The sequence below is a fragment of the Rhinoderma darwinii genome, chromosome 4, assembly GCF_050947455.1.
Source record: "Rhinoderma darwinii isolate aRhiDar2 chromosome 4, aRhiDar2.hap1, whole genome shotgun sequence".
NCBI classification, from domain to species: Eukaryota; Metazoa; Chordata; class Amphibia; order Anura; family Rhinodermatidae; genus Rhinoderma; species Rhinoderma darwinii.
The window spans coordinates 91,462,533-91,473,618 of NC_134690.1; positions in this window are offsets into that span (position 1 = coordinate 91,462,533).

Consider the following 11,086-nt stretch of genomic DNA (forward strand, 5'->3'; position numbering starts at 1 on the left):
AGGGTGCAGATACATTTCCTTGATAATGGATTACATTACAGTGTGGCAGACAATATCTGTCTGGCGGTGTTATTTGGGCACTGTATGATTGCATTATTTGAGTACTATATTCTACGCCATAAAGCTGAATTCACACGCTGCAGATTTGCTGCGCGGCAAAATTCTAAGGTGTTACAGGTAAATAGTTACAGTTTCAAAAACTCATTAACATGTAGCAAAAGTAAACGCTGTGAATTTTGCTGCAGCTCTATATTATTATAGACATGCTACATAAAAAAGATATTATGATATTAGTAATATATAAGGGACTTGTTATTTATGTAATTTCCTAATACATTGTTGGACTATGGAGGCAGTACACAGCGCACACAGTGTCTACATTACCGGTACTGCAGTCTGTGCGCCACATACTGGTCCGTCCACATGAAATTGCTGTGTACATGAGCCCCAGTGTATATTTCCTTCATTGCTGGGTGATCGATACTGAACACACGTCTGTCTGGAGAAATAAAACGACACAATTATTGTTTTTTCCAGAACACCTTAATATCGGCTGCCTGCTGCCAGGGGACTCTCCGAAGCAATATTTCATCTATGCAAGGTGCGTCTATTATTAGTTACTATGTGCAGTATCCACCAATACCCTCCACAGTTAGAATGACACTTTATGTATGTCCTGGGTCAGAATGCCCCTTTTGTATGGCCCCACAGTAATGAAGCCCCCTTTTTTAAGCCCCCACTGAGTCCTTTTATTCCCTATATTAATAGTGCCCACTTTGCACCTATAAAATAAAAAATGATACTCACCTAATAGAAGACCAACCGGGTCAGACATTCCGCTCACTACGAAATCAGCGGCCTGGCGCAGACGGCGTGATTCAGTGACGTCATCCGGCTGGGCCGCTGACATCATTAATATACTCCCGGTGCCTCATTGGCTACAGGCCTGAACTAGGCCATGGCCTATGAAATCTTACGGCAGAGCAGGAACCCAATGGCTCCCTGTGCCGTTATTGTTTGTCCAATTTCAGGGGAGTATGGAGCCCTGGAGCTGTGGGCCACCCCAAAATCCCTGGACCCCAGGCAGTCACCCTATTTACCCCTTTGGTAATCTAACAATGGTTGGGGACTGGACTCTGTTCTAGATGAAAATATTGCCATTGATTGAGATGCGTCCTAATACATTGTCTTTCTTTCTCCTAGAATTAATTCCTCATAAGAGTTAATGATAACCACACGTCCCAGGAGGCCAGATCAAAGCTTAAACAGAGCCCTTCACCTCACCTCACATAATGTTCTACATTCAGCCGTATGTATTCAGTAGGAGAGTCCAAGGTCAGTGTATTTTATTAACTGCATCTCTACACGATCGCACAGGGCGCATTACTGGTCAATACTGAAGAGGGCACTACCACCATAGATGGCCTGAGCACCCTCAACTTGCACTCCCGATCCGACATTTAGGGCCCAAACCTATAATATAAAAAAATAGAAAGATACAATCCCTAATTTATTGACTAGGTGATGTTATTTGGGCACTGTATGATTAAAGTATTTGGACACTACATGGTGCATCATAAAGGGGAGGACGTCACAGATACTGCACATGTCACCATTAAACCTAAGTCCGGCCCTGGATGTGACACAATAGCTGCCACGTGACATGCCATCCACACGGACATGACCACTGTGGCCTAGTAACTAAAGACAACAGAACCACCAGCGCAGGAGCCACAGGGAATTTTAAAAATGAGTAGGGACTTTTTGTTATTTTCAGCCATATGCCTCATGCACACATCCTTCACAATTTTCATGTCCGTCTAAAACGGATCCGTGTGCCGTTGTTACATCCGTGTGGTTTCCGTTGTCACTCCGTATCTGTTCCGTTGTTCCATTTTAAATGGATGCTGTGCTTCAGTTTGTCTTCCGTTTTAAATGGTCTGTTAAAATCCATCTTGTGTGTTGAATGCAGGGAACTTTGGCACGCACTGCCGTTGCTTAGCAACGGATCTGTGAAAAACGGGCGGCACACGGATGTGATCCGTGTGCCGTCCGGTTTTTTGGACGGACTCATAGACTTCAATGGGCCCCACGGTCACTGAACAATAGACAAATGTAGGACATGCACTTATTTTGACAGAATGGACGAACAGAACCGTCAAAACAACTGAAGTGTGCCTGGCCCCATAGAAATGAATGTGTCAGGGTGCTATCAGTTAAAAAAACAGATAGCACCCTGAATAAATCACTGAAGTGGGCATAATAGGCTTTTAACTGAAGTGGGCATGAGGCCTAAGGCCTCATGCCCACTTCAGTTATTTTCTTCAGGGTGCTATCCATTTTTTTAACTGATAGCACCCTGACGCATTCATTTCTATGTGGCCATGCACATTTCAGTTGTTTTGACGGTTTCGTTTGTCTGTTCCGTCAAAAGTAGTGCATGTCCTAGTTTTGTCCGTCGTTCAGTGGCCGTGGGGCCCATTGAAATCTATGGGCCGGTCAAAAAAACGGGCGGCACACGGACTCTCTACTCTCTACACTCTCTACTCCAGTCCAAAAGACTCCACAAAAGACAAATTAGAAGTTTTCCATTAAGAATAAGATTATATAGGAGAATAACGATAAGCTCCTGGTCCTTGATACAAAATCTATACCAGGGTCCTCCAACTATCATGTGCCATTATACTGCTGGTGGTATTTATGTGGCAGAGGGGCATTGGACTCTTCCTGTGATAGAAAATGAAATGTGTGAAAGTAAATATATTACTATTCATTACAGATATGGGGCTATTTTATGTATGTGCATTAAACCCATTATGTATTTTACAGACATTTATAACATCTGAATATGTGGCACCAGTGACAGCCGACATGCTAGAAGATCCACTGGATATATGTAAGTATTATAGCAAATAACAACCTATAGAAATTCTATAATCGAATGTTCCTATAGAGACACATGACAAGACTGTGGGAACAAATTCTCCAAGGTTATCAATAGGCAGATCATATATTTGTTGATATGATGAACCATACTAAGCGCACGTCATAATATCTTCACAGTTTATACTTTTTGTTCCAGAAATACTTATGATCGGCTGCCTGCCTGCTGCTAGGGGGACTCTCTGAAGTAATATTTCATCTATATGCGGTATGTCAATCATTTGTTACTATATACAGTACCCACCAGTAGCTCTGTACATTGAAAAAGTGATGAGCGGGCAAAATGCCAAGAAAGGCATAGCAGTGGGGAACTTTGTATAGTTGGTAGGAATAGGCATAATGTAAGTTAGGGGTATCTTTGTCCAAAATGCTGGCCACATTGGGACTGAACGTAGGTGTAAGGTAATTGGATGAGGGGACTTAGGGTAGTGTAGTGGAATTTTAGACAGCTTTGGTCTGCCAAGAACATTTGCGCTGTGTCAAGGCCTGGTTAAAGTATCTACAATGGCTTCAGGAAGGGAGAGTAGTAACTAGGGGGCCCGTCAATGACATCGATTTCACGGCGCCACAGGCTGGAAGTTCAATAGGCCTAAATTAGGGCTAATATTTTGGTGTGAAACTGGAGGCGGCCGTACCACTACGATGCAATAGAAAAGGACTTAAGTGAACTAGTTGCATTACACAGTCATGATCTGCAGGCATAGGTGATAATGGACACTGGCAGAATGTTTTTATATTTACAGCACTCTAGCGGAAAGCAATGGAAGGTGCCGGGATATTGCCACGTATAGAGCCCCCACAAGTCATGTTGCACAAGAAACTGGACTTGGGGTATACTGGATTGTTTGGAGCCGATGGATGGAAGTAAGAAGTATCCTGGCATCAAGGAAGCAAGCCAAGGTATCCTCAATGGTATCATTCTAGCAAAAATTTGAGGGAACATGGCACGATGATGGGCCAAGTGCCAGGGTACTTGCGCAGGGTTCCTGGGTCGGTGAGGGCAACATTATCCCAGGAGGGCCTCATAATCTCAACATGGGAGAGGGACATCTTGGGGGTTGCCAAAATGTTTATAACATGGAGTACTGACTGGCACAATGTTTGGAATTACAGGAGCAGCGCATCTGGATGTAAAGAGAAGCAGAAGAAGGCAACAGTAGCTGGTTGAGTCTGATTCTGATCTGTCAGATGATTATGAGTGGTCTGATGTTGGGGATAGAAGGGCTGATGGGCAAGACAATTAAGGTGCTGAAAAAAAATGTTTAAGCAGGATAAAGTAAAAAGGTAAAAGCGAGGAGGCGTGATACCGAAAGGGCAATCCTTTACTGGAAAGAGGGGGTAAAATTTGGGGCCAGGAAACATGTTTGTTGATTTCTACCTAAACACACTTGTCCCAGGAAATGTTGGGAACGATAAGTGGGGAAAGGCTTGTCTAGTTTTTGAGATGTCTATGGAAGCCGTTGCAGCTTAAGGGGTTGGGTAGCTGTCAGAGGGAAAAGAGGCAGAGGAGGTTATTAGGGATTGAGTGAAGAGATTTTGTATAGTATTGCAGTGTTATGGTGGTGGCCCAGGAAACCCTTATTGATCAGGTAACAGTAAAAAGGGATGGTGCCTGTGAACCAGGCTGGTAAGTATAAAAAAATACATCTGTCACATCTAAAAGAGGCATCAGTAAACGATGCAATAGACAATGAGTTGAGGGAGTTGCATCATTAAAGCAGAATCTGCAGGTACGGGTGACAATGGATACTTGCAGAATGTTTTTGTGCCTATAGGTCTGAAGCGAGAAGCAGTGGAAGGGACCCGGATATCGCCACGGATAGGGCGTCCATGAGACATGCACCACAATGAACTTGACTTGGGATGTAATTGACTGTTTGAGGCGATGGCGTACATTTGCAGAGAACGTAGTTGGCTTTCGAAGCGCGTAAGCGGTCTTGTATCATCAAGTCAACATGCCGTGTGGTTTATAAAATGTTTTTCTAATAAAGTCATCACATTGTCATGAGGATTGCTGGCCCGTATTTTCTTCTGTTTGCTGTAAATTTGTTAGACAGTGTGGTCAGGGGTCATGAAGATTGGTCAGGGTGATCATTGGCTACCTGGGTAGGGGTACAGTTGGGTGCAGGTGGCCACGGCTGGCCCTAGAAGCGGGATTGGATGCCTGATGGTGCAGAACAAAAATGGGTGTGAGAAAGGTGGAGAGCAGTGCGACTTGCATAGCACGCCATGGCAAATTATCCGGCTATTGAAGACAAATCCTAAATACAATAGTTTAGTGTACAAATACAATATCAGATTCAAACATAGATACGTATAGCATAGAGACGGGGCTAGAAATAAGCTCAGTTTATATATAAAGCACCAAAAAAAAGCTCAGTGTTATTGGCTACGGACCGCTGCTGCTCACCCTCTGCAAATGGCCGCAACCGCCACTACCTGGCCACCTGCCGAAGTCCTCCTCCCCAGAGACCACGGCTGGCGCGACCTTCCCTTCCTGGAGTGTGCGAGGAGTAGCTTAAAGGGGCAGCGCACGCACTTCCTAAAAGTTTCCTATCCTACCCCAGTGCAACCACGGATTATAAAAAGGGCTCTGCCCTCCCACTCCTTGCTTGAAAGTTATTTGTACTTTTCCCATGTTTGTATTGCAAGTGGTCACTTAGGGTTTTCCTGCTTGCTCCCAGTGTTCCCGTTCCCTGCATCCTATCTCTTGTATCTCGTGCTGTCTCCTAACTGTGCCTGCCTTGTATCTGAGTCGTGTGGTACGGCCTGCTATATCACCACAACTGTGTGTCATCTGCCATCCCTGGTGCCATCCGTCTCGACCGGCGCAACCTGCCACACATAGCCCTATCTGCGTCGGAGCCTGCTACGGCGGAGCGGCCTAGTGGGTCCACATAGGGATGTAGCCATCTTTAACTTGACTCTGATAACTTGCTGCAGCGTGATATCACACAACAATAACCATTGAAAAGTCATTGAAAAAGTCAAGATAAGGTATCTTTCCACTGTGTATTTAATGCGTTAAAAGTCAAGCTAAAGACGGCTACATCTGTACCCTAGATTGTGACAGTACGCTCAGGCCATGGAACCCGCTGGCTAGCCTAAGACCACAGTTCAGGTCATACGGACGGATATGTGTGACCTACATGCACGCCAGGATCAACTCCTCGTGGCTGTAAACTCTATCATCACCCGACTGGATCAACTCCCTGTTCCTTACCGAGAGACTGCTGCCGTTCCACTGCCCGTTACTTCTCCTGTCTGTTCCGGATCCACAGTTGCACTGTCTCTTCCTCCTCGCTACAACTGTGATCCTAGAGCCTGAGAGGGTTCATCGATCAATGTACCATGCATTTTAGACTGTGTGCTCACCTCTTCTCCTCTGATGAGGCCAAGATAGCGTTCATTATTTCCCTCCTCGCTAGCAAGTCCCTCGCATGGGCGAACCCCATCTTGGAACGTCAGGGGCCATAAATTTCGGACTTATCCCTGTTCCTACAGACTTTTCATGCGGTGTTCAAGGAGCCGGGTCTAACATCCTCAGCAGCAGCCAGTCTGCTAACCCTCAAGCAAGGGGGGTCCACAGTAGAAGAACATGCCATCTCCTTCCGTACCCTGGCAGCAGAGTTGGCATGGAACAATGAAGCATTGGGGGTGACCTTTTTGCAGAGACTGTCCTCACACATCAAGGACGAGCTGGCAGCCCGCGACCTCCCACCTACCCTGGATGCCCTTATCCTGTTGGCTACCTGGGTCAACATGAGGATCCAGGAACGCGATCAGGAGGTTCGGGAGAGAGACATTTTCACAGATTGGCACCCTCGTTCAGGTCTGTGTTTGTATTGCGGACTTAAAGGCCGTTTCGTGCACCAATGTCCACAAAAGCTGGGAAACTACAGCACCTAGAGAGGCAACTCTAGGTGGGATGATGCCAAACGTCAAAAACTCTTCCAAATTATCTATTCCTGTGACCATCATCTCGGGAGAGACATCACGCTTCTTCTCTGCCTATCTTGACTCCAGGGCAGCTGGAAATTCCATCCAGCAGGATTTAGGGGACCGACTATATCTACTCACAGTTCTTCTAGAGAGACCCCTTGCTGTTGCTTCTGCAAATGGACTACCATTGCCCGATCCTATTGTGGCTATCATGAAACCACTGACGTCACAAATTGGAGTCCTTCACTCTGAACAGATCACCTTCCTATTCCTGCATAAAGCCATCAACCCGGTTCTACTGGGTCTGCCTTGGCTTTGTCTACACGCCCAGGTCCTTGACTGGAGTCCACCCTGTTTTGCCTCCACTGCCTCAGTCACTCTCCGATCTACCATCTCATTATGCTAGTTTTGCGAACATCTTCAATAAGAGCAGGTAGATAAAAACAGTGGGAACCAGGTGGGATCCATTGTAAAAAAAGAGACAACATCCAGGCTCAATAATTCAGGGAGTTCAACACATTTTTGAGAAAAAAAATATATATAATTCAATGTCTAAAACAATAGATCATAACAAAACATACATAAAAAAGAGAGATAGAGGTTCTCTTGAGGCACAACGCGTTTAGGGGAAATAGAACCCCTTTATCAAGTAAACATGAGACCATAAAGTTTTTCCAGAGAACCCCTTTAATGACCGCCGTGAAAAGGCGTAATGTCATTAATGTCATTCGCATTGTTGGGCGGTCATCTCCAGTTTACTGTAGTATCATTATTATTATTACACCAAAATTGATATGATATTATATAATAACAAATTATATAATATATATACTATTATATTATACCTGTTAGGAGATGTTGTCACCCCCAGACGAGGGCTGTGCCGAAACGTACTTCGTGGTTGGTGCCATCCCGGTTGTGTCATACAGATGGGTATATATTGCGGCATGTTATTTCATATGCTGTACTCTTTGGAACATGTGTTGCAACTATCCTAGGACCATCACTACTTGTATTTAGCTTCTTGTCCATGTCCTTATCCATCCTGCAGTATTGCAAAGACAATTTATATTATATATGGTATATATCTTTATTTCATATATTGCTTAGCACTTTGCACTTTATAAATAATATGTATCCGTATTGTTATGGGCACGTGTTCACCCTGTGTATTTCACTTCCGGAGATGTTGCTATATCTATTGTGTGACTCTTTTTGTCATTTGTCCTCTATATTTAATAAAGTTTTTTGATACTTTTCAAAAGAATCACTATTGGTGCTTTGTGCCATTATTGTTTAGGTCAGGTTCGCCCCCTGCCGCTAGGTGCTGTGGGGTAACACAGGAGGAGGCGTGTGTAGATGCCTGAGGGACTCAGTGGGGTGCCTGCTGAACATGGTGGGGTGGTTCCCTGGTGAAGGGTGTGGGTCTATCACAGGTTTTTACGTGGGCGGTCCTGTAAAGTCTGGCTGGGTAGGAGGGAGGTTTTCCACATTTTCCCTTGTTAAGCCTCTTCTGGTGAGTCATGAGGCGGTTGCGATCTCAGTCCAGACTGAGACACCTAATGAGGTAAACGGAGATCAGTTGGCTGTGTATGTCTGCTTCGAGGGATCCCTGGGTGCCCATCTTAAGCAGGAGGTCAGGAAACATATAGGGAAGGATGAGTATGTGGAGATCTTCCCCCTCCTCCCCTTGAAGAAGTTCTATCTGGACCAGGAGAAGAAGGACTAGAGCAAAAAAGAAGAGGAGGAGAAAAGGTGTTATCTCCTGATTCCGCAAACGTTTACCAATTGGTTGCATGCATTTGCGATTCTAGCTCATGTGATTTGCAAAAAATGCTGGAGCACTGATCGGCTCTTTTATGTTTTATGGATTCTATTGGGGAATCACATAGGGTGTATGAGGGGCTGGTATAGCTCCGTTATGATAAAGAAGTCAGAATACAGACAACGCAGTTAAATCTAAGCTTTATACAGAACATAGTGGAACGTCAAAAACAGCAAAAAAAACGCAAAGACAACCACCACTTAAAACCTTAATTTAAAGAATCAAAAGAAATTTTATAAAACAACACCAGCCCCAACTGAATATAATTCGTAAGGTTACATAGTTACATAGTTACATAGTTAGTACGGCTGAAAAAAGACACATGTCCATCAAGTTCAACCAAGGGACGGGAAAAGGGAAGGGAAACATTTCTACACATAGGAGCTAATACATTTTTGTTCTAGGAAATTATCTAACCCTTTTTTAAAGCCATCTACTGTCCCTGCTGTGACCTTCTCCTGCGGTAGGCTATTCCATAGATTCACAGTTCTTACAGTAAAGAAGGCTTGTCGCCTCTGCAGGTTGAACCTTTTTTTCTCCAGACGGAGGGAGTGCCCCCTTGTTTTTTGAGGGGGTTTTACATGGAACAGGATTTCACCATATTTTTTGTATGTGCCATTAATATATTTATATAAATTAATCATGTCCCCCCTTAGTCGTCTTTATTCAAGGCTAAATAGGTTTAATTCTTTTAATCTTTCCTCATAACTTAGATTCTCCATGCCCCTTATTAGCTTCGTTGCTCTTCTTTGTATTTTTTCCAACTCCAGGGCATCCTTTCTATGAACTGGAGCCCAGAACTGAACTGCATATTCTAGATGAGGCCTCACTAATGTTGTAGGGGGTAAGGGAATGATAATGCTGGGAACTCTCTCTGTTATACCCTACTTAAACCCTACCCACCACTGCGGGATAGCCGCTCTGATAACAGCAATACAACACTTGAACCTACAGTACCTATTATACGCTAGATCCACCCAGATAATTATTAGTGGGACCGAAGAAATGGTGACCAAAAACGTCTACTTTCAGTGCCATTCCCTTTGTCCGAAGGTTGTAGTTCATAAGGGAAGCAAATATAGTTACTGGCCATACCAATCAGATCCTGAGTATACAGTAATAGACGTGTGAGATAATTGTTGTTTGGGTAAATATACGTTTCAAAGATAAGGAACAGTACAGAAGGTTGTATTGATCATGACAATAATAATATATTTAGATATTCCAAAAAGAAGGACCAGTACAAAATAAAGTTGCACTGATCACAGCAATAGTACTTGTATGTCCCCGGTGTAGAAAGAAGTCAGCTGCATAGTTTAGCTGGTCACCCGATGTCAGTCCATAATGGTGCAGGGGATAGAGGAGTATCCCCTGCACATAATACAAATAGCATCTGATGTCATAAAGTACTGCCCCAGATGTGATCATGAGCGGTACCATTGCACGGTACAGACGTCTATCAAGCATGTGTCACTGGTGGGAGTATCACGTGTCTTCCATGAAACGAACGCCCAGAGTGTAGTCCATGATGCTTCTCATGACATGAGCTGCCAACGTGTGTCAACAGATAGGGAACCAATAAGTGTGTCAGATGCCGGATACCACATCATCGGTAGCTGTGTATTGTATCTGTAGAGACCTGACCACAATTGTATTAACTCTAGGCACTCTCAGGAGTTTTCAGTGGTGGTCCTCTCTGTGATTTTTTTTTGCTGTTTTTACCTTCCACTTTGTTCTGTAGTCAGCGTACTGACAGCCCCATGATCAAATCACAGGGCACTTATGGAGTGACAGAGGGAGCCGCCTCCCACTGTCTACCCACCTAAATGCTGCGGTTGCCATTGACTACACCATCTAAGAGGCTAAATGGTCAATATCAGAGGTTTCAATCACAGTCGTGCTCATCCAGTGCCCACACAATCACCATGATGGAACAGTACATCACGGTGGCCCTATGTAAGGCAATCCATGACGTACATTTATTTTATGGAGGCTTAAGGGGTTAATTTTATGGCTGAACGGTGTATAATCATCAAGGGCATAATAATAGGGGTTGCAGAGGTAAAAGCCTCACTGGTGCCATGCTACCTGAGGGGCCCCAAAAGAAGACACTTGAATTATAAATGGAGCACAGTCTAGAAAAATAGTTGCCTATTGGTCAGTGTCTGTAGTGTCCGGAATAAAAAGAATACGTTGTTTGAAGGTAAAGTTGTTATGATGAGACGACCCCTTTAAATACAGAAGTGACAGTTTTACACAATGATTACATTTATATAAGTGACACTATTGATATATTTGTTTTCCGCAATATGTCAGCTTCTATGTACAGATGTAGTGATCTTTAACTTGACTTTAACCCCTTAACCCCTTAAGGAC